Below are 23250 nucleotides of genomic sequence, written 5' to 3'. Positions count from 1 at the left end.
TAAATGCTGTCTGCAAACTTATCGCGCTAAGCTCGTAACACACTATCGAAGACTGCTGGCACACGATGCAACAACAAATTGCACCAGTTGTTACGTCTCATACGTTGGAGCAGAGAATTGACGTGTTTTGTCGACACTCACTGGGCAATTGGAAAATTCGCAAGCATTTCGAATGCAATGTTTCCCACGTTTTCGCTCATTTCGCGGTTCCGTTGAAGACGTTCTTCACCACCTGACACAGAAAAAGGAACGCAGTCGGTAGGGCTTTTTTGATTCTTTTCCTTCAAAGGGAGTTAGTTTTCTAGTGAGTTCCTCTTATGGCATGCACTAGACAACCAGAACTGCTACAGCAGAGAGTCATTTTTGTTGTCAGCTGTAGTTGCATTATCACCAACGCAGAGCAATTCCATTGGCGTCGCATCAAAACGAATACCTGCCGAAACCCGGGATCGAACCAGGGACCTTTAGATTTTCAGTCTAACGCTCTCCCAACTGAGCTATTTCGGCTGACATTGAACGTTGCTGTTTGCATGTGTTCGTTCAGCTCTGCCTCGTTGCCAATTTCACAGTCACCTTCGTCTGATAAGACACAGGGACGCTGAAAGGCGAGCAGCCGATGCAGTGAAGTCCCACACACATTTCTTCTGCTTCCATCATCGTAACAAGCAAACATGTCGACTCGACTCGTGTAATATTCACTTCGCTGACTTCACGTGACGCCGCGCTGACGCTAGAAAACCCGTGCTATGTCGATGTCAGGGGCAACTCGTGTGCAGAGAACGAGACACAAGAAGGAGTGAGCCTCTCCACCGTATGAGAGGCAGTATCTAGCAGATACACACGGTAAAACATTCGACTTGCGTTAGCTCGTAAATTGCTACACGTCATCGTCTGCAAGCTAAAAAGGACACATCTGCACTGCCCAGTGAGGCGACACTTGTACTAACACCCGGTGGGCGGCTGTGAGACGAGGAGATGAGCTGCGGCTTCTGGGCGCGACTGTAACGCTGCGCCCTGGATCAAATAACTGGTGACCCATGTGTTTAGTAGTGACGCAACTGCTAGGATGCACCTGAACGTCCATCTTTTGAGAGAGAGAAAATTTTCGCAGTCGGCAGGACTCGAACCTACGCTCCCAGAGGGAATCTGATTTCAAGTCAGACGCCTTAACCACTCGGCCACGACTGCCGGTGGCAGAAGCGACTCCCGACAAGTGAAACGGCCATCTTTAGAAGCAATCTGATGGCAGAAAGCGGCGTGGCCTCACTCTTTCCTGTAGGGTTTCCATTAGCCGTTACGAAAGTGTATTAATTTTCGCCCAGACAGGGACTTGAACCCAGGACCCTTTGGTTGAAAACCTAACGCTCTACCGACTCAGCTATGCGGGCCCACGCACGAGCATTATCGTACAGCTGCGTGGTGAGCGAGTGATTCGCATGTTGTAATTACTGGCTTATGGCTCCAATGGCGACTTCACCGACTTCCCACTGACGCACCGCTGACGCTAGTTTTCTGTCGTCTTAAAACGATGGACATACCTCCAAGCAGCTGCGAGATCTTAAGAAAAGAAACGCTGCACCACTGCCTTCGCCGCACTCGAATGATTCAATTGCGATTCTTAAAAAGAATTGAATGTTCGCTCTGTCCAACACTTTCGAGCACATCTGTGTACTCACGATCTCAGCGACGGCTTTCTGCAGTCCCAGCGTCAGTGCGAGGTGAACCGATGGCCACAGTAAGCAGCGGTCGTCGCGAAACTCAGTATTCTTAAACGGAAACTTTCGTCTTGTTGAGAATGGCGTCACTGGTTTGCACCCGCATTCGCCCACGCATGTCACATGTGTGCGAAAATTTTTGCTCCTCTCTTTACGCAAAATCGCACGCAGCCGGTAGGATTCGAACCTACGCTCCCATAGGGAATCTGATTTCGAGTCAGACGCCTTAACCACTCGGCCACGACTGCCGGTAGCGCGGCGTTGTCCCGACACATGCAAATGCTACCGTTTGAAGCACTGTGGTGTCAGAAAACGGCGTAGCTGCATTATTTTCCGTAGCGTTTCCACCGCTACCAGACGAATCGCTACCAAAGTTTTAAAATTTCCGCCCGGACAGGGACTTGAACCCTGGACCCTTAGGTTAAAAGCCTAATGCTCTACCGACTGAGCTATCCGGGCTCGGACGACGGTGTGAGACCTCCCACGATGCACAACTGTACATTGACTCATGTCCTTTACTGTTGTGCAATCGTTGCATGGGGCCGTTACTAATAAAACGTCGCCTAAATGCTGTCTGCAAACTTATCGCGCTAAGCTCGTAACACACTATCGAAGACTGCTGGCACACGATGCAACAACAAATTGCACCAGTTGTTACGTCTCATACGTTGGAGCAGAGAATTGACGTGTTTTGTCGACACTCACTGGGCAATTGGAAAATTCGCAAGCATTTCGAATGCAATGTTTCCCACGTTTTCGCTCATTTCGCGGTTCCGTTGAAGACGTTCTTCACCACCTGACACAGAAAAAGGAACGCAGTCGGTAGGGCTTTTTTGATTCTTTTCCTTCAAAGGGAGTTAGTTTTCTAGTGAGTTCCTCTTATGGCATGCACTAGACAACCAGAACTGCTACAGCAGAGAGTCATTTTTGTTGTCAGCTGTAGTTGCATTATCACCAACGCAGAGCAATTCCATTGGCGTCGCATCAAAACGAATACCTGCCGAAACCCGGGATCGAACCAGGGACCTTTAGATCTTCAGTCTAACGCTCTCCCAACTGAGCTATTTCGGCTGACATTGAACGTTGCTGTTTGCATGTGTTCGTTCAGCTCTGCCTCGTTGCCAATTTCACAGTCACCTTCGTCTGATAAGACACAGGGACGCTGAAAGGCGAGCAGCCGATGCAGTGAAGTCCCACACACATTTCTTCTGCTTCCATCATCGTAACAAGCAAACATGTCGACTCGACTCGTGTAATATTCACTTCGCTGACTTCACGTGACGCCGCGCTGACGCTAGAAAACCCGTGCTATGTCGATGTCAGGGGCAACTCGTGTGCAGAGAACGAGACACAAGAAGGAGTGAGCCTCTCCACCGTATGAGAGGCAGTATCTAGCAGATACACACGGTAAAACATTCGACTTGCGTTAGCTCGTAAATTGCTACACGTCATCGTCTGCAAGCTAAAAAGGACACATCTGCACTGCCCAGTGAGGCGACACTTGTACTAACACCCGGTGGGCGGCTGTGAGACGAGGAGATGAGCTGCGGCTTCTGGGCGCGACTGTAACGCTGCGCCCTGGATCAAATAACTGGTGACCCATGTGTTTAGTAGTGACGCAACTGCTAGGATGCACCTGAACGTCCATCTTTTGAGAGAGAGAAAATTTTCGCAGTCGGCAGGACTCGAACCTACGCTCCCAGAGGGAATCTGATTTCAAGTCAGACGCCTTAACCACTCGGCCACGACTGCCGGTGGCAGAAGCGACTCCCGACAAGTGAAACGGCCATCTTTAGAAGCAATCTGATGGCAGAAAGCGGCGTGGCCTCACTCTTTCCTGTAGGGTTTCCATTAGCCGTTACGAAAGTGTATTAATTTTCGCCCAGACAGGGACTTGAACCCAGGACCCTTTGGTTGAAAACCTAACGCTCTACCGACTCAGCTATGCGGGCCCACGCACGAGCATTATCGTACAGCTGCGTGGTGAGCGAGTGATTCGCATGTTGTAATTACTGGCTTATGGCTCCAATGGCGACTTCACCGACTTCCCACTGACGCACCGCTGACGCTAGTTTTCTGTCGTCTTAAAACGATGGACATACCTCCAAGCAGCTGCGAGATCTTAAGAAAAGAAACGCTGCACCACTGCCTTCGCCGCACTCGAATGATTCAATTGCGATTCTTAAAAAGAATTGAATGTTCGCTCTGTCCAACACTTTCGAGCACATCTGTGTACTCACGATCTCAGCGACGGCTTTCTGCAGTCCCAGCGTCAGTGCGAGGTGAACCGATGGCCACAGTAAGCAGCGGTCGTCGCGAAACTCAGTATTCTTAAACGGAAACTTTCGTCTTGTTGAGAATGGCGTCACTGGTTTGCACCCGCATTCGCCCACGCATGTCACATGTGTGCGAAAATTTTTGCTCCTCTCTTTACGCAAAATCGCACGCAGCCGGTAGGATTCGAACCTACGCTCCCACAGGGAATCTGATTTCGAGTCAGACGCCTTAACCACTCGGCCACGACTGCCGGTAGCGCGGCGTTGTCCCGACACATGCAAATGCTACCGTTTGAAGCACTGTGGTGTCAGAAAACGGCGTAGCTGCATTATTTTCCGTAGCGTTTCCACCGCTACCAGACGAATCGCTACCAAAGTTTTAAAATTTCCGCCCGGACAGGGACTTGAACCCTGGACCCTTAGGTTAAAAGCCTAATGCTCTACCGACTGAGCTATCCGGGCTCGGACGACGGTGTGAGACCTCCCACGATGCACAACTGTACATTGACTCATGTCCTTTACTGTTGTGCAATCGTTGCATGGGGCCGTTACTAATAAAACGTCGCCTAAATGCTGTCTGCAAACTTATCGCGCTAAGCTCGTAACACACTATCGAAGACTGCTGGCACACGATGCAACAACAAATTGCACCAGTTGTTACGTCTCATACGTTGGAGCAGAGAATTGACGTGTTTTGTCGACACTCACTGGGCAATTGGAAAATTCGCAAGCATTTCGAATGCAATGTTTCCCACGTTTTCGCTCATTTCGCGGTTCCGTTGAAGACGTTCTTCACCACCTGACACAGAAAAAGGAACGCAGTCGGTAGGGCTTTTTTGATTCTTTTCCTTCAAAGGGAGTTAGTTTTCTAGTGAGTTCCTCTTATGGCATGCACTAGACAACCAGAACTGCTACAGCAGAGAGTCATTTTTGTTGTCAGCTGTAGTTGCATTATCACCAACGCAGAGCAATTCCATTGGCGTCGCATCAAAACGAATACCTGCCGAAACCCGGGATCGAACCAGGGACCTTTAGATCTTCAGTCTAACGCTCTCCCAACTGAGCTATTTCGGCTGACATTGAACGTTGCTGTTTGCATGTGTTCGTTCAGCTCTGCCTCGTTGCCAATTTCACAGTCACCTTCGTCTGATAAGACACAGGGACGCTGAAAGGCGAGCAGCCGATGCAGTGAAGTCCCACACACATTTCTTCTGCTTCCATCATCGTAACAAGCAAACATGTCGACTCGACTCGTGTAATATTCACTTCGCTGACTTCACGTGACGCCGCGCTGACGCTAGAAAACCCGTGCTATGTCGATGTCAGGGGCAACTCGTGTGCAGAGAACGAGACACAAGAAGGAGTGAGCCTCTCCACCGTATGAGAGGCAGTATCTAGCAGATACACACGGTAAAACATTCGACTTGCGTTAGCTCGTAAATTGCTACACGTCATCGTCTGCAAGCTAAAAAGGACACATCTGCACTGCCCAGTGAGGCGACACTTGTACTAACACCCGGTGGGCGGCTGTGAGACGAGGAGATGAGCTGCGGCTTCTGGGCGCGACTGTAACGCTGCGCCCTGGATCAAATAACTGGTGACCCATGTGTTTAGTAGTGACGCAACTGCTAGGATGCACCTGAACGTCCATCTTTTGAGAGAGAGAAAATTTTCGCAGTCGGCAGGACTCGAACCTACGCTCCCAGAGGGAATCTGATTTCAAGTCAGACGCCTTAACCACTCGGCCACGACTGCCGGTGGCAGAAGCGACTCCCGACAAGTGAAACGGCCATCTTTAGAAGCAATCTGATGGCAGAAAGCGGCGTGGCCTCACTCTTTCCTGTAGGGTTTCCATTAGCCGTTACGAAAGTGTATTAATTTTCGCCCAGACAGGGACTTGAACCCAGGACCCTTTGGTTGAAAACCTAACGCTCTACCGACTCAGCTATGCGGGCCCACGCACGAGCATTATCGTACAGCTGCGTGGTGAGCGAGTGATTCGCATGTTGTAATTACTGGCTTATGGCTCCAATGGCGACTTCACCGACTTCCCACTGACGCACCGCTGACGCTAGTTTTCTGTCGTCTTAAAACGATGGACATACCTCCAAGCAGCTGCGAGATCTTAAGAAAAGAAACGCTGCACCACTGCCTTCGCCGCACTCGAATGATTCAATTGCGATTCTTAAAAAGAATTGAATGTTCGCTCTGTCCAACACTTTCGAGCACATCTGTGTACTCACGATCTCAGCGACGGCTTTCTGCAGTCCCAGCGTCAGTGCGAGGTGAACCGATGGCCACAGTAAGCAGCGGTCGTCGCGAAACTCAGTATTCTTAAACGGAAACTTTCGTCTTGTTGAGAATGGCGTCACTGGTTTGCACCCGCATTCGCCCACGCATGTCACATGTGTGCGAAAATTTTTGCTCCTCTCTTTACGCAAAATCGCACGCAGCCGGTAGGATTCGAACCTACGCTCCCATAGGGAATCTGATTTCGAGTCAGACGCCTTAACCACTCGGCCACGACTGCCGGTAGCGCGGCGTTGTCCCGACACATGCAAATGCTACCGTTTGAAGCACTGTGGTGTCAGAAAACGGCGTAGCTGCATTATTTTCCGTAGCGTTTCCACCGCTACCAGACGAATCGCTACCAAAGTTTTAAAATTTCCGGCCGGACAGGGACTTGAACCCTGGACCCTTAGGTTAAAAGCCTAATGCTCTACCGACTGAGCTATCCGGGCTCGGACGACGGTGTGAGACCTCCCACGATGCACAACTGTACATTGACTCATGTCCTTTACTGTTGTGCAATCGTTGCATGGGGCCGTTACTAATAAAACGTCGCCTAAATGCTGTCTGCAAACTTATCGCGCTAAGCTCGTAACACACTATCGAAGACTGCTGGCACACGATGCAACAACAAATTGCACCAGTTGTTACGTCTCATACGTTGGAGCAGAGAATTGACGTGTTTTGTCGACACTCACTGGGCAATTGGAAAATTCGCAAGCATTTCGAATGCAATGTTTCCCACGTTTTCGCTCATTTCGCGGTTCCGTTGAAGACGTTCTTCACCACCTGACACAGAAAAAGGAACGCAGTCGGTAGGGCTTTTTTGATTCTTTTCCTTCAAAGGGAGTTAGTTTTCTAGTGAGTTCCTCTTATGGCATGCACTAGACAACCAGAACTGCTACAGCAGAGAGTCATTTTTGTTGTCAGCTGTAGTTGCATTATCACCAACGCAGAGCAATTCCATTGGCGTCGCATCAAAACGAATACCTGCCGAAACCCGGGATCGAACCAGGGACCTTTAGATCTTCAGTCTAACGCTCTCCCAACTGAGCTATTTCGGCTGACATTGAACGTTGCTGTTTGCATGTGTTCGTTCAGCTCTGCCTCGTTGCCAATTTCACAGTCACCTTCGTCTGATAAGACACAGGGACGCTGAAAGGCGAGCAGCCGATGCAGTGAAGTCCCACACACATTTCTTCTGCTTCCATCATCGTAACAAGCAAACATGTCGACTCGACTCGTGTAATATTCACTTCGCTGACTTCACGTGACGCCGCGCTGACGCTAGAAAACCCGTGCTATGTCGATGTCAGGGGCAACTCGTGTGCAGAGAACGAGACACAAGAAGGAGTGAGCCTCTCCACCGTATGAGAGGCAGTATCTAGCAGATACACACGGTAAAACATTCGACTTGCGTTAGCTCGTAAATTGCTACACGTCATCGTCTGCAAGCTAAAAAGGACACATCTGCACTGCCCAGTGAGGCGACACTTGTACTAACACCCGGTGGGCGGCTGTGAGACGAGGAGATGAGCTGCGGCTTCTGGGCGCGACTGTAACGCTGCGCCCTGGATCAAATAACTGGTGACCCATGTGTTTAGTAGTGACGCAACTGCTAGGATGCACCTGAACGTCCATCTTTTGAGAGAGAGAAAATTTTCGCAGTCGGCAGGACTCGAACCTACGCTCCCAGAGGGAATCTGATTTCAAGTCAGACGCCTTAACCACTCGGCCACGACTGCCGGTGGCAGAAGCGACTCCCGACAAGTGAAACGGCCATCTTTAGAAGCAATCTGATGGCAGAAAGCGGCGTGGCCTCACTCTTTCCTGTAGGGTTTCCATTAGCCGTTACGAAAGTGTATTAATTTTCGCCCAGACAGGGACTTGAACCCAGGACCCTTTGGTTGAAAACCTAACGCTCTACCGACTCAGCTATGCGGGCCCACGCACGAGCATTATCGTACAGCTGCGTGGTGAGCGAGTGATTCGCATGTTGTAATTACTGGCTTATGGCTCCAATGGCGACTTCACCGACTTCCCACTGACGCACCGCTGACGCTAGTTTTCTGTCGTCTTAAAACGATGGACATACCTCCAAGCAGCTGCGAGATCTTAAGAAAAGAAACGCTGCACCACTGCCTTCGCCGCACTCGAATGATTCAATTGCGATTCTTAAAAAGAATTGAATGTTCGCTCTGTCCAACACTTTCGAGCACATCTGTGTACTCACGATCTCAGCGACGGCTTTCTGCAGTCCCAGCGTCAGTGCGAGGTGAACCGATGGCCACAGTAAGCAGCGGTCGTCGCGAAACTCAGTATTCTTAAACGGAAACTTTCGTCTTGTTGAGAATGGCGTCACTGGTTTGCACCCGCATTCGCCCACGCATGTCACATGTGTGCGAAAATTTTTGGTCCTCTCTTTACGCAAAATCGCACGCAGCCGGTAGGATTCGAACCTACGCTCCCATAGGGAATCTGATTTCGAGTCAGACGCCTTAACCACTCGGCCACGACTGCCGGTAGCGCGGCGTTGTCCCGACACATGCAAATGCTACCGTTTGAAGCACTGTGGTGTCAGAAAACGGCGTAGCTGCATTATTTTCCGTAGCGTTTCCACCGCTACCAGACGAATCGCTACCAAAGTTTTAAAATTTCCGCCCGGACAGGGACTTGAACCCTGGACCCTTAGGTTAAAAGCCTAATGCTCTACCGACTGAGCTATCCGGGCTCGGACGACGGTGTGAGACCTCCCACGATGCACAACTGTACATTGACTCATGTCCTTTACTGTTGTGCAATCGTTGCATGGGGCCGTTACTAATAAAACGTCGCCTAAATGCTGTCTGCAAACTTATCGCGCTAAGCTCGTAACACACTATCGAAGACTGCTGGCACACGATGCAACAACAAATTGCACCAGTTGTTACGTCTCATACGTTGGAGCAGAGAATTGACGTGTTTTGTCGACACTCACTGGGCAATTGGAAAATTCGCAAGCATTTCGAATGCAATGTTTCCCACGTTTTCGCTCATTTCGCGGTTCCGTTGAAGACGTTCTTCACCACCTGACACAGAAAAAGGAACGCAGTCGGTAGGGCTTTTTTGATTCTTTTCCTTCAAAGGGAGTTAGTTTTCTAGTGAGTTCCTCTTATGGCATGCACTAGACAACCAGAACTGCTACAGCAGAGAGTCATTTTTGTTGTCAGCTGTAGTTGCATTATCACCAACGCAGAGCAATTCCATTGGCGTCGCATCAAAACGAATACCTGCCGAAACCCGGGATCGAACCAGGGACCTTTAGATCTTCAGTCTAACGCTCTCCCAACTGAGCTATTTCGGCTGACATTGAACGTTGCTGTTTGCATGTGTTCGTTCAGCTCTGCCTCGTTGCCAATTTCACAGTCACCTTCGTCTGATAAGACACAGGGACGCTGAAAGGCGAGCAGCCGATGCAGTGAAGTCCCACACACATTTCTTCTGCTTCCATCATCGTAACAAGCAAACATGTCGACTCGACTCGTGTAATATTCACTTCGCTGACTTCACGTGACGCCGCGCTGACGCTAGAAAACCCGTGCTATGTCGATGTCAGGGGCAACTCGTGTGCAGAGAACGAGACACAAGAAGGAGTGAGCCTCTCCACCGTATGAGAGGCAGTATCTAGCAGATACACACGGTAAAACATTCGACTTGCGTTAGCTCGTAAATTGCTACACGTCATCGTCTGCAAGCTAAAAAGGACACATCTGCACTGCCCAGTGAGGCGACACTTGTACTAACACCCGGTGGGCGGCTGTGAGACGAGGAGATGAGCTGCGGCTTCTGGGCGCGACTGTAACGCTGCGCCCTGGATCAAATAACTGGTGACCCATGTGTTTAGTAGTGACGCAACTGCTAGGATGCACCTGAACGTCCATCTTTTGAGAGAGAGAAAATTTTCGCAGTCGGCAGGACTCGAACCTACGCTCCCAGAGGGAATCTGATTTCAAGTCAGACGCCTTAACCACTCGGCCACGACTGCCGGTGGCAGAAGCGACTCCCGACAAGTGAAACGGCCATCTTTAGAAGCAATCTGATGGCAGAAAGCGGCGTGGCCTCACTCTTTCCTGTAGGGTTTCCATTAGCCGTTACGAAAGTGTATTAATTTTCGCCCAGACAGGGACTTGAACCCAGGACCCTTTGGTTGAAAACCTAACGCTCTACCGACTCAGCTATGCGGGCCCACGCACGAGCATTATCGTACAGCTGCGTGGTGAGCGAGTGATTCGCATGTTGTAATTACTGGCTTATGGCTCCAATGGCGACTTCACCGACTTCCCACTGACGCACCGCTGACGCTAGTTTTCTGTCGTCTTAAAACGATGGACATACCTCCAAGCAGCTGCGAGATCTTAAGAAAAGAAACGCTGCACCACTGCCTTCGCCGCACTCGAATGATTCAATTGCGATTCTTAAAAAGAATTGAATGTTCGCTCTGTCCAACACTTTCGAGCACATCTGTGTACTCACGATCTCAGCGACGGCTTTCTGCAGTCCCAGCGTCAGTGCGAGGTGAACCGATGGCCACAGTAAGCAGCGGTCGTCGCGAAACTCAGTATTCTTAAACGGAAACTTTCGTCTTGTTGAGAATGGCGTCACTGGTTTGCACCCGCATTCGCCCACGCATGTCACATGTGTGCGAAAATTTTTGCTCCTCTCTTTACGCAAAATCGCACGCAGCCGGTAGGATTCGAACCTACGCTCCCACAGGGAATCTGATTTCGAGTCAGACGCCTTAACCACTCGGCCACGACTGCCGGTAGCGCGGCGTTGTCCCGACACATGCAAATGCTACCGTTTGAAGCACTGTGGTGTCAGAAAACGGCGTAGCTGCATTATTTTCCGTAGCGTTTCCACCGCTACCAGACGAATCGCTACCAAAGTTTTAAAATTTCCGCCCGGACAGGGACTTGAACCCTGGACCCTTAGGTTAAAAGCCTAATGCTCTACCGACTGAGCTATCCGGGCTCGGACGACGGTGTGAGACCTCCCACGATGCACAACTGTACATTGACTCATGTCCTTTACTGTTGTGCAATCGTTGCATGGGGCCGTTACTAATAAAACGTCGCCTAAATGCTGTCTGCAAACTTATCGCGCTAAGCTCGTAACACACTATCGAAGACTGCTGGCACACGATGCAACAACAAATTGCACCAGTTGTTACGTCTCATACGTTGGAGCAGAGAATTGACGTGTTTTGTCGACACTCACTGGGCAATTGGAAAATTCGCAAGCATTTCGAATGCAATGTTTCCCACGTTTTCGCTCATTTCGCGGTTCCGTTGAAGACGTTCTTCACCACCTGACACAGAAAAAGGAACGCAGTCGGTAGGGCTTTTTTGATTCTTTTCCTTCAAAGGGAGTTAGTTTTCTAGTGAGTTCCTCTTATGGCATGCACTAGACAACCAGAACTGCTACAGCAGAGAGTCATTTTTGTTGTCAGCTGTAGTTGCATTATCACCAACGCAGAGCAATTCCATTGGCGTCGCATCAAAACGAATACCTGCCGAAACCCGGGATCGAACCAGGGACCTTTAGATCTTCAGTCTAACGCTCTCCCAACTGAGCTATTTCGGCTGACATTGAACGTTGCTGTTTGCATGTGTTCGTTCAGCTCTGCCTCGTTGCCAATTTCACAGTCACCTTCGTCTGATAAGACACAGGGACGCTGAAAGGCGAGCAGCCGATGCAGTGAAGTCCCACACACATTTCTTCTGCTTCCATCATCGTAACAAGCAAACATGTCGACTCGACTCGTGTAATATTCACTTCGCTGACTTCACGTGACGCCGCGCTGACGCTAGAAAACCCGTGCTATGTCGATGTCAGGGGCAACTCGTGTGCAGAGAACGAGACACAAGAAGGAGTGAGCCTCTCCACCGTATGAGAGGCAGTATCTAGCAGATACACACGGTAAAACATTCGACTTGCGTTAGCTCGTAAATTGCTACACGTCATCGTCTGCAAGCTAAAAAGGACACATCTGCACTGCCCAGTGAGGCGACACTTGTACTAACACCCGGTGGGCGGCTGTGAGACGAGGAGATGAGCTGCGGCTTCTGGGCGCGACTGTAACGCTGCGCCCTGGATCAAATAACTGGTGACCCATGTGTTTAGTAGTGACGCAACTGCTAGGATGCACCTGAACGTCCATCTTTTGAGAGAGAGAAAATTTTCGCAGTCGGCAGGACTCGAACCTACGCTCCCAGAGGGAATCTGATTTCAAGTCAGACGCCTTAACCACTCGGCCACGACTGCCGGTGGCAGAAGCGACTCCCGACAAGTGAAACGGCCATCTTTAGAAGCAATCTGATGGCAGAAAGCGGCGTGGCCTCACTCTTTCCTGTAGGGTTTCCATTAGCCGTTACGAAAGTGTATTAATTTTCGCCCAGACAGGGACTTGAACCCAGGACCCTTTGGTTGAAAACCTAACGCTCTACCGACTCAGCTATGCGGGCCCACGCACGAGCATTATCGTACAGCTGCGTGGTGAGCGAGTGATTCGCATGTTGTAATTACTGGCTTATGGCTCCAATGGCGACTTCACCGACTTCCCACTGACGCACCGCTGACGCTAGTTTTCTGTCGTCTTAAAACGATGGACATACCTCCAAGCAGCTGCGAGATCTTAAGAAAAGAAACGCTGCACCACTGCCTTCGCCGCACTCGAATGATTCAATTGCGATTCTTAAAAAGAATTGAATGTTCGCTCTGTCCAACACTTTCGAGCACATCTGTGTACTCACGATCTCAGCGACGGCTTTCTGCAGTCCCAGCGTCAGTGCGAGGTGAACCGATGGCCACAGTAAGCAGCGGTCGTCGCGAAACTCAGTATTCTTAAACGGAAACTTTCGTCTTGTTGAGAATGGCGTCACTGGTTTGCACCCGCATTCGCCCACGCATGTCACATGTGTGCGAAAATTTTTGCTCCTCTCTTTACGCAAAATCGCACGCAGCCGGTAGGATTCGAACCTACGCTCCCATAGGGAATCTGATTTCGAGTCAGACGCCTTAACCACTCGGCCACGACTGCCGGTAGCGCGGCGTTGTCCCGACACATGCAAATGCTACCGTTTGAAGCACTGTGGTGTCAGAAAACGGCGTAGCTGCATTATTTTCCGTAGCGTTTCCACCGCTACCAGACGAATCGCTACCAAAGTTTTAAAATTTCCGCCCGGACAGGGACTTGAACCCTGGACCCTTAGGTTAAAAGCCTAATGCTCTACCGACTGAGCTATCCGGGCTCGGACGACGGTGTGAGACCTCCCACGATGCACAACTGTACATTGACTCATGTCCTTTACTGTTGTGCAATCGTTGCATGGGGCCGTTACTAATAAAACGTCGCCTAAATGCTGTCTGCAAACTTATCGCGCTAAGCTCGTAACACACTATCGAAGACTGCTGGCACACGATGCAACAACAAATTGCACCAGTTGTTACGTCTCATACGTTGGAGCAGAGAATTGACGTGTTTTGTCGACACTCACTGGGCAATTGGAAAATTCGCAAGCATTTCGAATGCAATGTTTCCCACGTTTTCGCTCATTTCGCGGTTCCGTTGAAGACGTTCTTCACCACCTGACACAGAAAAAGGAACGCAGTCGGTAGGGCTTTTTTGATTCTTTTCCTTCAAAGGGAGTTAGTTTTCTAGTGAGTTCCTCTTATGGCATGCACTAGACAACCAGAACTGCTACAGCAGAGAGTCATTTTTGTTGTCAGCTGTAGTTGCATTATCACCAACGCAGAGCAATTCCATTGGCGTCGCATCAAAACGAATACCTGCCGAAACCCGGGATCGAACCAGGGACCTTTAGATCTTCAGTCTAACGCTCTCCCAACTGAGCTATTTCGGCTGACATTGAACGTTGCTGTTTGCATGTGTTCGTTCAGCTCTGCCTCGTTGCCAATTTCACAGTCACCTTCGTCTGATAAGACACAGGGACGCTGAAAGGCGAGCAGCCGATGCAGTGAAGTCCCACACACATTTCTTCTGCTTCCATCATCGTAACAAGCAAACATGTCGACTCGACTCGTGTAATATTCACTTCGCTGACTTCACGTGACGCCGCGCTGACGCTAGAAAACCCGTGCTATGTCGATGTCAGGGGCAACTCGTGTGCAGAGAACGAGACACAAGAAGGAGTGAGCCTCTCCACCGTATGAGAGGCAGTATCTAGCAGATACACACGGTAAAACATTCGACTTGCGTTAGCTCGTAAATTGCTACACGTCATCGTCTGCAAGCTAAAAAGGACACATCTGCACTGCCCAGTGAGGCGACACTTGTACTAACACCCGGTGGGCGGCTGTGAGACGAGGAGATGAGCTGCGGCTTCTGGGCGCGACTGTAACGCTGCGCCCTGGATCAAATAACTGGTGACCCATGTGTTTAGTAGTGACGCAACTGCTAGGATGCACCTGAACGTCCATCTTTTGAGAGAGAGAAAATTTTCGCAGTCGGCAGGACTCGAACCTACGCTCCCAGAGGGAATCTGATTTCAAGTCAGACGCCTTAACCACTCGGCCACGACTGCCGGTGGCAGAAGCGACTCCCGACAAGTGAAACCGCCATCTTTAGAAGCAATCTGATGGCAGAAAGCGGCGTGGCCTCACTCTTTCCTGTAGGGTTTCCATTAGCCGTTACGAAAGTGTATTAATTTTCGCCCAGACAGGGACTTGAACCCAGGACCCTTTGGTTGAAAACCTAACGCTCTACCGACTCAGCTATGCGGGCCCACGCACGAGCATTATCGTACAGCTGCGTGGTGAGCGAGTGATTCGCATGTTGTAATTACTGGCTTATGGCTCCAATGGCGACTTCACCGACTTCCCACTGACGCACCGCTGACGCTAGTTTTCTGTCGTCTTAAAACGATGGACATACCTCCAAGCAGCTGCGAGATCTTAAGAAAAGAAACGCTGCACCACTGCCTTCGCCGCACTCGAATGATTCAATTGCGATTCTTAAAAAGAATTGAATGTTCGCTCTGTCCAACACTTTCGAGCACATCTGTGTACTCACGATCTCAGCGACGGCTTTCTGCAGTCCCAGCGTCAGTGCGAGGTGAACCGATGGCCACAGTAAGCAGCGGTCGTCGCGAAACTCAGTATTCTTAAACGGAAACTTTCGTCTTGTTGAGAATGGCGTCACTGGTTTGCACCCGCATTCGCCCACGCATGTCACATGTGTGCGAAAATTTTTGCTCCTCTCTTTACGCAAAATCGCACGCAGCCGGTAGGATTCGAACCTACGCTCCCACAGGGAATCTGATTTCGAGTCAGACGCCTTAACCACTCGGCCACGACTGCCGGTAGCGCGGCGTTGTCCCGACACATGCAAATGCTACCGTTTGAAGCACTGTGGTGTCAGAAAACGGCGTAGCTGCATTATTTTCCGTAGCGTTTCCACCGCTACCAGACGAATCGCTACCAAAGTTTTAAAATTTCCGCCCGGACAGGGACTTGAACCCTGGACCCTTAGGTTAAAAGCCTAATGCTCTACCGACTGAGCTATCCGGGCTCGGACGACGGTGTGAGACCTCCCACGATGCACAACTGTACATTGACTCATGTCCTTTACTGTTGTGCAATCGTTGCATGGGGCCGTTACTAATAAAACGTCGCCTAAATGCTGTCTGCAAACTTATCGCGCTAAGCTCGTAACACACTATCGAAGACTGCTGGCACACGATGCAACAACAAATTGCACCAGTTGTTACGTCTCATACGTTGGAGCAGAGAATTGACGTGTTTTGTCGACACTCACTGGGCAATTGGAAAATTCGCAAGCATTTCGAATGCAATGTTTCCCACGTTTTCGCTCATTTCGCGGTTCCGTTGAAGACGTTCTTCACCACCTGACACAGAAAAAGGAACGCAGTCGGTAGGGCTTTTTTGATTCTTTTCCTTCAAAGGGAGTTAGTTTTCTAGTGAGTTCCTCTTATGGCATGCACTAGACAACCAGAACTGCTACAGCAGAGAGTCATTTTTGTTGTCAGCTGTAGTTGCATTATCACCAACGCAGAGCAATTCCATTGGCGTCGCATCAAAACGAATACCTGCCGAAACCCGGGATCGAACCAGGGACCTTTAGATCTTCAGTCTAACGCTCTCCCAACTGAGCTATTTCGGCTGACATTGAACGTTGCTGTTTGCATGTGTTCGTTCAGCTCTGCCTCGTTGCCAATTTCACAGTCACCTTCGTCTGATAAGACACAGGGACGCTGAAAGGCGAGCAGCCGATGCAGTGAAGTCCCACACACATTTCTTCTGCTTCCATCATCGTAACAAGCAAACATGTCGACTCGACTCGTGTAATATTCACTTCGCTGACTTCACGTGACGCCGCGCTGACGCTAGAAAACCCGTGCTATGTCGATGTCAGGGGCAACTCGTGTGCAGAGAACGAGACACAAGAAGGAGTGAGCCTCTCCACCGTATGAGAGGCAGTATCTAGCAGATACACACGGTAAAACATTCGACTTGCGTTAGCTCGTAAATTGCTACACGTCATCGTCTGCAAGCTAAAAAGGACACATCTGCACTGCCCAGTGAGGCGACACTTGTACTAACACCCGGTGGGCGGCTGTGAGACGAGGAGATGAGCTGCGGCTTCTGGGCGCGACTGTAACGCTGCGCCCTGGATCAAATAACTGGTGACCCATGTGTTTAGTAGTGACGCAACTGCTAGGATGCACCTGAACGTCCATCTTTTGAGAGAGAGAAAATTTTCGCAGTCGGCAGGACTCGAACCTACGCTCCCAGAGGGAATCTGATTTCAAGTCAGACGCCTTAACCACTCGGCCACGACTGCCGGTGGCAGAAGCGACTCCCGACAAGTGAAACCGCCATCTTTAGAAGCAATCTGATGGCAGAAAGCGGCGTGGCCTCACTCTTTCCTGTAGGGTTTCCATTAGCCGTTACGAAAGTGTATTAATTTTCGCCCAGACAGGGACTTGAACCCAGGACCCTTTGGTTGAAAACCTAACGCTCTACCGACTCAGCTATGCGGGCCCACGCACGAGCATTATCGTACAGCTGCGTGGTGAGCGAGTGATTCGCATGTTGTAATTACTGGCTTATGGCTCCAATGGCGACTTCACCGACTTCCCACTGACGCACCGCTGACGCTAGTTTTCTGTCGTCTTAAAACGATGGACATACCTCCAAGCAGCTGCGAGATCTTAAGAAAAGAAACGCTGCACCACTGCCTTCGCCGCACTCGAATGATTCAATTGCGATTCTTAAAAAGAATTGAATGTTCGCTCTGTCCAACACTTTCGAGCACATCTGTGTACTCACGATCTCAGCGACGGCTTTCTGCAGTCCCAGCGTCAGTGCGAGGTGAACCGATGGCCACAGTAAGCAGCGGTCGTCGCGAAACTCAGTATTCTTAAACGGAAACTTTCGTCTTGTTGAGAATGGCGTCACTGGTTTGCACCCGCATTCGCCCACGCATGTCACATGTGTGCGAAAATTTTTGCTCCTCTCTTTACGCAAAATCGCACGCAGCCGGTAGGATTCGAACCTACGCTCCCATAGGGAATCTGATTTCGAGTCAGACGCCTTAACCACTCGGCCACGACTGCCGGTAGCGCGGCGTTGTCCCGACACATGCAAATGCTACCGTTTGAAGCACTGTGGTGTCAGAAAACGGCGTAGCTGCATTATTTTCCGTAGCGTTTCCACCGCTACCAGACGAATCGCTACCAAAGTTTTAAAATTTCCGCCCGGACAGGGACTTGAACCCTGGACCCTTAGGTTAAAAGCCTAATGCTCTACCGACTGAGCTATCCGGGCTCGGACGACGGTGTGAGACCTCCCACGATGCACAACTGTACATTGACTCATGTCCTTTACTGTTGTGCAATCGTTGCATGGGGCCGTTACTAATAAAACGTCGCCTAAATGCTGTCTGCAAACTTATCGCGCTAAGCTCGTAACACACTATCGAAGACTGCTGGCACACGATGCAACAACAAATTGCACCAGTTGTTACGTCTCATACGTTGGAGCAGAGAATTGACGTGTTTTGTCGACACTCACTGGGCAATTGGAAAATTCGCAAGCATTTCGAATGCAATGTTCCCCACGTTTTCGCTCATTTCGCGGTTCCGTTGAAGACGTTCTTCACCACCTGACACAGAAAAAGGAACGCAGTCGGTAGGGCTTTTTTGATTCTTTTCCTTCAAAGGGAGTTAGTTTTCTAGTGAGTTCCTCTTATGGCATGCACTAGACAACCAGAACTGCTACAGCAGAGAGTCATTTTTGTTGTCAGCTGTAGTTGCATTATCACCAACGGAGAGCAATTCCATTGGCGTCGCATCAAAACGAATACCTGCCGAAACCCGGGATCGAACCAGGGACCTTTAGATCTTCAGTCTAACGCTCTCCCAACTGAGCTATTTCGGCTGACATTGAACGTTGCTGTTTGCATGTGTTCGTTCAGCTCTGCCTCGTTGCCAATTTCACAGTCACCTTCGTCTGATAAGACACAGGGACGCTGAAAGGCGAGCAGCCGATGCAGTGAAGTCCCACACACATTTCTTCTGCTTCCATCATCGTAACAAGCAAACATGTCGACTCGACTCGTGTAATATTCACTTCGCTGACTTCACGTGACGCCGCGCTGACGCTAGAAAACCCGTGCTATGTCGATGTCAGGGGCAACTCGTGTGCAGAGAACGAGACACAAGAAGGAGTGAGCCTCTCCACCGTATGAGAGGCAGTATCTAGCAGATACACACGGTAAAACATTCGACTTGCGTTAGCTCGTAAATTGCTACACGTCATCGTCTGCAAGCTAAAAAGGACACATCTGCACTGCCCAGTGAGGCGACACTTGTACTAACACCCGGTGGGCGGCTGTGAGACGAGGAGATGAGCTGCGGCTTCTGGGCGCGACTGTAACGCTGCGCCCTGGATCAAATAACTGGTGACCCATGTGTTTAGTAGTGACGCAACTGCTAGGATGCACCTGAACGTCCATCTTTTGAGAGAGAGAAAATTTTCGCAGTCGGCAGGACTCGAACCTACGCTCCCAGAGGGAATCTGATTTCAAGTCAGACGCCTTAACCACTCGGCCACGACTGCCGGTGGCAGAAGCGACTCCCGACAAGTGAAACGGCCATCTTTAGAAGCAATCTGATGGCAGAAAGCGGCGTGGCCTCACTCTTTCCTGTAGGGTTTCCATTAGCCGTTACGAAAGTGTATTAATTTTCGCCCAGACAGGGACTTGAACCCAGGACCCTTTGGTTGAAAACCTAACGCTCTACCGACTCAGCTATGCGGGCCCACGCACGAGCATTATCGTACAGCTGCGTGGTGAGCGAGTGATTCGCATGTTGTAATTACTGGCTTATGGCTCCAATGGCGACTTCACCGACTTCCCACTGACGCACCGCTGACGCTAGTTTTCTGTCGTCTTAAAACGATGGACATACCTCCAAGCAGCTGCGAGATCTTAAGAAAAGAAACGCTGCACCACTGCCTTCGCCGCACTCGAATGATTCAATTGCGATTCTTAAAAAGAATTGAATGTTCGCTCTGTCCAACACTTTCGAGCACATCTGTGTACTCACGATCTCAGCGACGGCTTTCTGCAGTCCCAGCGTCAGTGCGAGGTGAACCGATGGCCACAGTAAGCAGCGGTCGTCGCGAAACTCAGTAGTCTTAAACGGAAACTTTCGTCTTGTTGAGAATGGCGTCACTGGTTTGCACCCGCATTCGCCCACGCATGTCACATGTGTGCGAAAATTTTTGCTCCTCTCTTTACGCAAAATCGCACGCAGCCGGTAGGATTCGAACCTACGCTCCCATAGGGAATCTGATTTCGAGTCAGACGCCTTAACCACTCGGCCACGACTGCCGGTAGCGCGGCGTTGTCCCGACACATGCAAATGCTACCGTTTGAAGCACTGTGGTGTCAGAAAACGGCGTAGCTGCATTATTTTCCGTAGCGTTTCCACCGCTACCAGACGAATCGCTACCAAAGTTTTAAAATTTCCGCCCGGACAGGGACTTGAACCCTGGACCCTTAGGTTAAAAGCCTAATGCTCTACCGACTGAGCTATCCGGGCTCGGACGACGGTGTGAGACCTCCCACGATGCACAACTGTACATTGACTCATGTCCTTTACTGTTGTGCAATCGTTGCATGGGGCCGTTACTAATAAAACGTCGCCTAAATGCTGTCTGCAAACTTATCGCGCTAAGCTCGTAACACACTATCGAAGACTGCTGGCACACGATGCAACAACAAATTGCACCAGTTGTTACGTCTCATACGTTGGAGCAGAGAATTGACGTGTTTTGTCGACACTCACTGGCAATTGGAAAATTCGCAAGCATTTCGAATGCAATGTTTCCCACGTTTTCGCTCATTTCGCGGTTCCGTTGAAGACGTTCTTCACCACCTGACACAGAAAAAGGAACGCAGTCGGTAGGGCTTTTTTGATTCTTTTCCTTCAAAGGGAGTTAGTTTTCTAGTGAGTTCCTCTTATGGCATGCACTAGACAACCAGAACTGCTACAGCAGAGAGTCATTTTTGTTGTCAGCTGTAGTTGCATTATCACCAACGGAGAGCAATTCCATTGGCGTCGCATCAAAACGAATACCTGCCGAAACCCGGGATCGAACCAGGGACCTTTAGATCTTCAGTCTAACGCTCTCCCAACTGAGCTATTTCGGCTGACATTGAACGTTGCTGTTTGCATGTGTTCGTTCAGCTCTGCCTCGTTGCCAATTTCACAGTCACCTTCGTCTGATAAGACACAGGGACGCTGAAAGGCGAGCAGCCGATGCAGTGAAGTCCCACACACATTTCTTCTGCTTCCATCATCGTAACAAGCAAACATGTCGACTCGACTCGTGTAATATTCACTTCGCTGACTTCACGTGACGCCGCGCTGACGCTAGAAAACCCGTGCTATGTCGATGTCAGGGGCAACTCGTGTGCAGAGAACGAGACACAAGAAGGAGTGAGCCTCTCCACCGTATGAGAGGCAGTATCTAGCAGATACACACGGTAAAACATTCGACTTGCGTTAGCTCGTAAATTGCTACACGTCATCGTCTGCAAGCTAAAAAGGACACATCTGCACTGCCCAGTGAGGCGACACTTGTACTAACACCCGGTGGGCGGCTGTGAGACGAGGAGATGAGCTGCGGCTTCTGGGCGCGACTGTAACGCTGCGCCCTGGATCAAATAACTGGTGACCCATGTGTTTAGTAGTGACGCAACTGCTAGGATGCACCTGAACGTCCATCTTTTGAGAGAGAGAAAATTTTCGCAGTCGGCAGGACTCGAACCTACGCTCCCAGAGGGAATCTGATTTCAAGTCAGACGCCTTAACCACTCGGCCACGACTGCCGGTGGCAGAAGCGACTCCCGACAAGTGAAACGGCCATCTTTAGAAGCAATCTGATGGCAGAAAGCGGCGTGGCCTCACTCTTTCCTGTAGGGTTTCCATTAGCCGTTACGAAAGTGTATTAATTTTCGCCCAGACAGGGACTTGAACCCAGGACCCTTTGGTTGAAAACCTAACGCTCTACCGACTCAGCTATGCGGGCCCACGCACGAGCATTATCGTACAGCTGCGTGGTGAGCGAGTGATTCGCATGTTGTAATTACTGGCTTATGGCTCCAATGGCGACTTCACCGACTTCCCACTGACGCACCGCTGACGCTAGTTTTCTGTCGTCTTAAAACGATGGACATACCTCCAAGCAGCTGCGAGATCTTAAGAAAAGAAACGCTGCACCACTGCCTTCGCCGCACTCGAATGATTCAATTGCGATTCTTAAAAAGAATTGAATGTTCGCTCTGTCCAACACTTTCGAGCACATCTGTGTACTCACGATCTCAGCGACGGCTTTCTGCAGTCCCAGCGTCAGTGCGAGGTGAACCGATGGCCACAGTAAGCAGCGGTCGTCGCGAAACTCAGTAGTCTTAAACGGAAACTTTCGTCTTGTTGAGAATGGCGTCACTGGTTTGCACCCGCATTCGCCCACGCATGTCACATGTGTGCGAAAATTTTTGCTCCTCTCTTTACGCAAAATCGCACGCAGCCGGTAGGATTCGAACCTACGCTCCCATAGGGAATCTGATTTCGAGTCAGACGCCTTAACCACTCGGCCACGACTGCCGGTAGCGCGGCGTTGTCCCGACACATGCAAATGCTACCGTTTGAAGCACTGTGGTGTCAGAAAACGGCGTAGCTGCATTATTTTCCGTAGCGTTTCCACCGCTACCAGACGAATCGCTACCAAAGTTTTAAAATTTCCGCCCGGACAGGGACTTGAACCCTGGACCCTTAGGTTAAAAGCCTAATGCTCTACCGACTGAGCTATCCGGGCTCGGACGACGGTGTGAGACCTCCCACGATGCACAACTGTACATTGACTCATGTCCTTTACTGTTGTGCAATCGTTGCATGGGGCCGTTACTAATAAAACGTCGCCTAAATGCTGTCTGCAAACTTATCGCGCTAAGCTCGTAACACACTATCGAAGACTGCTGGCACACGATGCAACAACAAATTGCACCAGTTGTTACGTCTCATACGTTGGAGCAGAGAATTGACGTGTTTTGTCGACACTCACTGGGCAATTGGAAAATTCGCAAGCATTTCGAATGCAATGTTTCCCACGTTTTCGCTCATTTCGCGGTTCCGTTGAAGACGTTCTTCACCACCTGACACAGAAAAAGGAACGCAGTCGGTAGGGCTTTTTTGATTCTTTTCCTTCAAAGGGAGTTAGTTTTCTAGTGAGTTCCTCTTATGGCATGCACTAGACAACCAGAACTGCTACAGCAGAGAGTCATTTTTGTTGTCAGCTGTAGTTGCATTATCACCAACGGAGAGCAATTCCATTGGCGTCGCATCAAAACGAATACCTGCCGAAACCCGGGATCGAACCAGGGA

At 50.2% G+C, this 23250-nt stretch overlaps 40 non-coding genes across 40 annotated transcripts; all 40 read right to left on the bottom strand.

Moving 5' to 3' along the window:
* Positions 1–434: 434 nt before the first annotated feature.
* Positions 435–507, bottom strand: Trnaf-gaa. Its single transcript has one exon. It is a non-coding gene; the product is annotated as a tRNA-Phe (tRNA).
* Positions 508–1106: 599 nt separating this feature from the next.
* Positions 1107–1188, bottom strand: Trnas-uga. Its single transcript has one exon. It is a non-coding gene; the product is annotated as a tRNA-Ser (tRNA).
* Positions 1189–1881: 693 nt separating this feature from the next.
* Trnas-cga lies at positions 1882–1963 on the bottom strand. The gene has a single exon. It is a non-coding gene; the product is annotated as a tRNA-Ser (tRNA).
* A 138-nt stretch (positions 1964–2101) lies between these two features.
* Trnak-uuu lies at positions 2102–2174 on the bottom strand. Its single transcript has one exon. It is a non-coding gene; the product is annotated as a tRNA-Lys (tRNA).
* A 539-nt stretch (positions 2175–2713) lies between these two features.
* Trnaf-gaa lies at positions 2714–2786 on the bottom strand. Its single transcript has one exon. It is a non-coding gene; the product is annotated as a tRNA-Phe (tRNA).
* A 599-nt stretch (positions 2787–3385) lies between these two features.
* On the bottom strand, positions 3386–3467 carry Trnas-uga. Its single transcript has one exon. It is a non-coding gene; the product is annotated as a tRNA-Ser (tRNA).
* A 693-nt stretch (positions 3468–4160) lies between these two features.
* Trnas-cga lies at positions 4161–4242 on the bottom strand. Its single transcript has one exon. It is a non-coding gene; the product is annotated as a tRNA-Ser (tRNA).
* A 138-nt stretch (positions 4243–4380) lies between these two features.
* Trnak-uuu lies at positions 4381–4453 on the bottom strand. The gene has a single exon. It is a non-coding gene; the product is annotated as a tRNA-Lys (tRNA).
* A 539-nt stretch (positions 4454–4992) lies between these two features.
* Trnaf-gaa lies at positions 4993–5065 on the bottom strand. The gene has a single exon. It is a non-coding gene; the product is annotated as a tRNA-Phe (tRNA).
* A 599-nt stretch (positions 5066–5664) lies between these two features.
* On the bottom strand, positions 5665–5746 carry Trnas-uga. Its single transcript has one exon. It is a non-coding gene; the product is annotated as a tRNA-Ser (tRNA).
* A 693-nt stretch (positions 5747–6439) lies between these two features.
* Positions 6440–6521, bottom strand: Trnas-cga. Its single transcript has one exon. It is a non-coding gene; the product is annotated as a tRNA-Ser (tRNA).
* Positions 6522–6659: 138 nt separating this feature from the next.
* Trnak-uuu lies at positions 6660–6732 on the bottom strand. The gene has a single exon. It is a non-coding gene; the product is annotated as a tRNA-Lys (tRNA).
* A 539-nt stretch (positions 6733–7271) lies between these two features.
* Trnaf-gaa lies at positions 7272–7344 on the bottom strand. The gene has a single exon. It is a non-coding gene; the product is annotated as a tRNA-Phe (tRNA).
* A 599-nt stretch (positions 7345–7943) lies between these two features.
* Positions 7944–8025, bottom strand: Trnas-uga. The gene has a single exon. It is a non-coding gene; the product is annotated as a tRNA-Ser (tRNA).
* Positions 8026–8718: 693 nt separating this feature from the next.
* Trnas-cga lies at positions 8719–8800 on the bottom strand. The gene has a single exon. It is a non-coding gene; the product is annotated as a tRNA-Ser (tRNA).
* Positions 8801–8938: 138 nt separating this feature from the next.
* On the bottom strand, positions 8939–9011 carry Trnak-uuu. Its single transcript has one exon. It is a non-coding gene; the product is annotated as a tRNA-Lys (tRNA).
* A 539-nt stretch (positions 9012–9550) lies between these two features.
* On the bottom strand, positions 9551–9623 carry Trnaf-gaa. Its single transcript has one exon. It is a non-coding gene; the product is annotated as a tRNA-Phe (tRNA).
* A 599-nt stretch (positions 9624–10222) lies between these two features.
* Positions 10223–10304, bottom strand: Trnas-uga. The gene has a single exon. It is a non-coding gene; the product is annotated as a tRNA-Ser (tRNA).
* A 693-nt stretch (positions 10305–10997) lies between these two features.
* On the bottom strand, positions 10998–11079 carry Trnas-cga. The gene has a single exon. It is a non-coding gene; the product is annotated as a tRNA-Ser (tRNA).
* A 138-nt stretch (positions 11080–11217) lies between these two features.
* On the bottom strand, positions 11218–11290 carry Trnak-uuu. The gene has a single exon. It is a non-coding gene; the product is annotated as a tRNA-Lys (tRNA).
* Positions 11291–11829: 539 nt separating this feature from the next.
* On the bottom strand, positions 11830–11902 carry Trnaf-gaa. The gene has a single exon. It is a non-coding gene; the product is annotated as a tRNA-Phe (tRNA).
* A 599-nt stretch (positions 11903–12501) lies between these two features.
* Positions 12502–12583, bottom strand: Trnas-uga. The gene has a single exon. It is a non-coding gene; the product is annotated as a tRNA-Ser (tRNA).
* A 693-nt stretch (positions 12584–13276) lies between these two features.
* On the bottom strand, positions 13277–13358 carry Trnas-cga. The gene has a single exon. It is a non-coding gene; the product is annotated as a tRNA-Ser (tRNA).
* Positions 13359–13496: 138 nt separating this feature from the next.
* Positions 13497–13569, bottom strand: Trnak-uuu. The gene has a single exon. It is a non-coding gene; the product is annotated as a tRNA-Lys (tRNA).
* A 539-nt stretch (positions 13570–14108) lies between these two features.
* Positions 14109–14181, bottom strand: Trnaf-gaa. Its single transcript has one exon. It is a non-coding gene; the product is annotated as a tRNA-Phe (tRNA).
* Positions 14182–14780: 599 nt separating this feature from the next.
* Positions 14781–14862, bottom strand: Trnas-uga. The gene has a single exon. It is a non-coding gene; the product is annotated as a tRNA-Ser (tRNA).
* A 693-nt stretch (positions 14863–15555) lies between these two features.
* On the bottom strand, positions 15556–15637 carry Trnas-cga. The gene has a single exon. It is a non-coding gene; the product is annotated as a tRNA-Ser (tRNA).
* A 138-nt stretch (positions 15638–15775) lies between these two features.
* On the bottom strand, positions 15776–15848 carry Trnak-uuu. Its single transcript has one exon. It is a non-coding gene; the product is annotated as a tRNA-Lys (tRNA).
* Positions 15849–16387: 539 nt separating this feature from the next.
* Trnaf-gaa lies at positions 16388–16460 on the bottom strand. The gene has a single exon. It is a non-coding gene; the product is annotated as a tRNA-Phe (tRNA).
* A 599-nt stretch (positions 16461–17059) lies between these two features.
* Positions 17060–17141, bottom strand: Trnas-uga. Its single transcript has one exon. It is a non-coding gene; the product is annotated as a tRNA-Ser (tRNA).
* A 693-nt stretch (positions 17142–17834) lies between these two features.
* Positions 17835–17916, bottom strand: Trnas-cga. Its single transcript has one exon. It is a non-coding gene; the product is annotated as a tRNA-Ser (tRNA).
* Positions 17917–18054: 138 nt separating this feature from the next.
* Positions 18055–18127, bottom strand: Trnak-uuu. The gene has a single exon. It is a non-coding gene; the product is annotated as a tRNA-Lys (tRNA).
* Positions 18128–18666: 539 nt separating this feature from the next.
* On the bottom strand, positions 18667–18739 carry Trnaf-gaa. The gene has a single exon. It is a non-coding gene; the product is annotated as a tRNA-Phe (tRNA).
* A 599-nt stretch (positions 18740–19338) lies between these two features.
* Trnas-uga lies at positions 19339–19420 on the bottom strand. The gene has a single exon. It is a non-coding gene; the product is annotated as a tRNA-Ser (tRNA).
* A 693-nt stretch (positions 19421–20113) lies between these two features.
* Positions 20114–20195, bottom strand: Trnas-cga. Its single transcript has one exon. It is a non-coding gene; the product is annotated as a tRNA-Ser (tRNA).
* Positions 20196–20333: 138 nt separating this feature from the next.
* Positions 20334–20406, bottom strand: Trnak-uuu. Its single transcript has one exon. It is a non-coding gene; the product is annotated as a tRNA-Lys (tRNA).
* A 538-nt stretch (positions 20407–20944) lies between these two features.
* Positions 20945–21017, bottom strand: Trnaf-gaa. The gene has a single exon. It is a non-coding gene; the product is annotated as a tRNA-Phe (tRNA).
* Positions 21018–21616: 599 nt separating this feature from the next.
* Positions 21617–21698, bottom strand: Trnas-uga. The gene has a single exon. It is a non-coding gene; the product is annotated as a tRNA-Ser (tRNA).
* A 693-nt stretch (positions 21699–22391) lies between these two features.
* On the bottom strand, positions 22392–22473 carry Trnas-cga. The gene has a single exon. It is a non-coding gene; the product is annotated as a tRNA-Ser (tRNA).
* Positions 22474–22611: 138 nt separating this feature from the next.
* Trnak-uuu lies at positions 22612–22684 on the bottom strand. The gene has a single exon. It is a non-coding gene; the product is annotated as a tRNA-Lys (tRNA).
* Positions 22685–23250: the final 566 nt, after the last annotated feature.

The sequence above is a fragment of the Schistocerca piceifrons genome, unplaced genomic scaffold, assembly GCF_021461385.2.
Source record: "Schistocerca piceifrons isolate TAMUIC-IGC-003096 unplaced genomic scaffold, iqSchPice1.1 HiC_scaffold_1375, whole genome shotgun sequence".
NCBI classification, from domain to species: domain Eukaryota; kingdom Metazoa; phylum Arthropoda; class Insecta; order Orthoptera; family Acrididae; genus Schistocerca; species Schistocerca piceifrons.
This window is presented reverse-complemented; position numbering and strand designations above follow the sequence as displayed.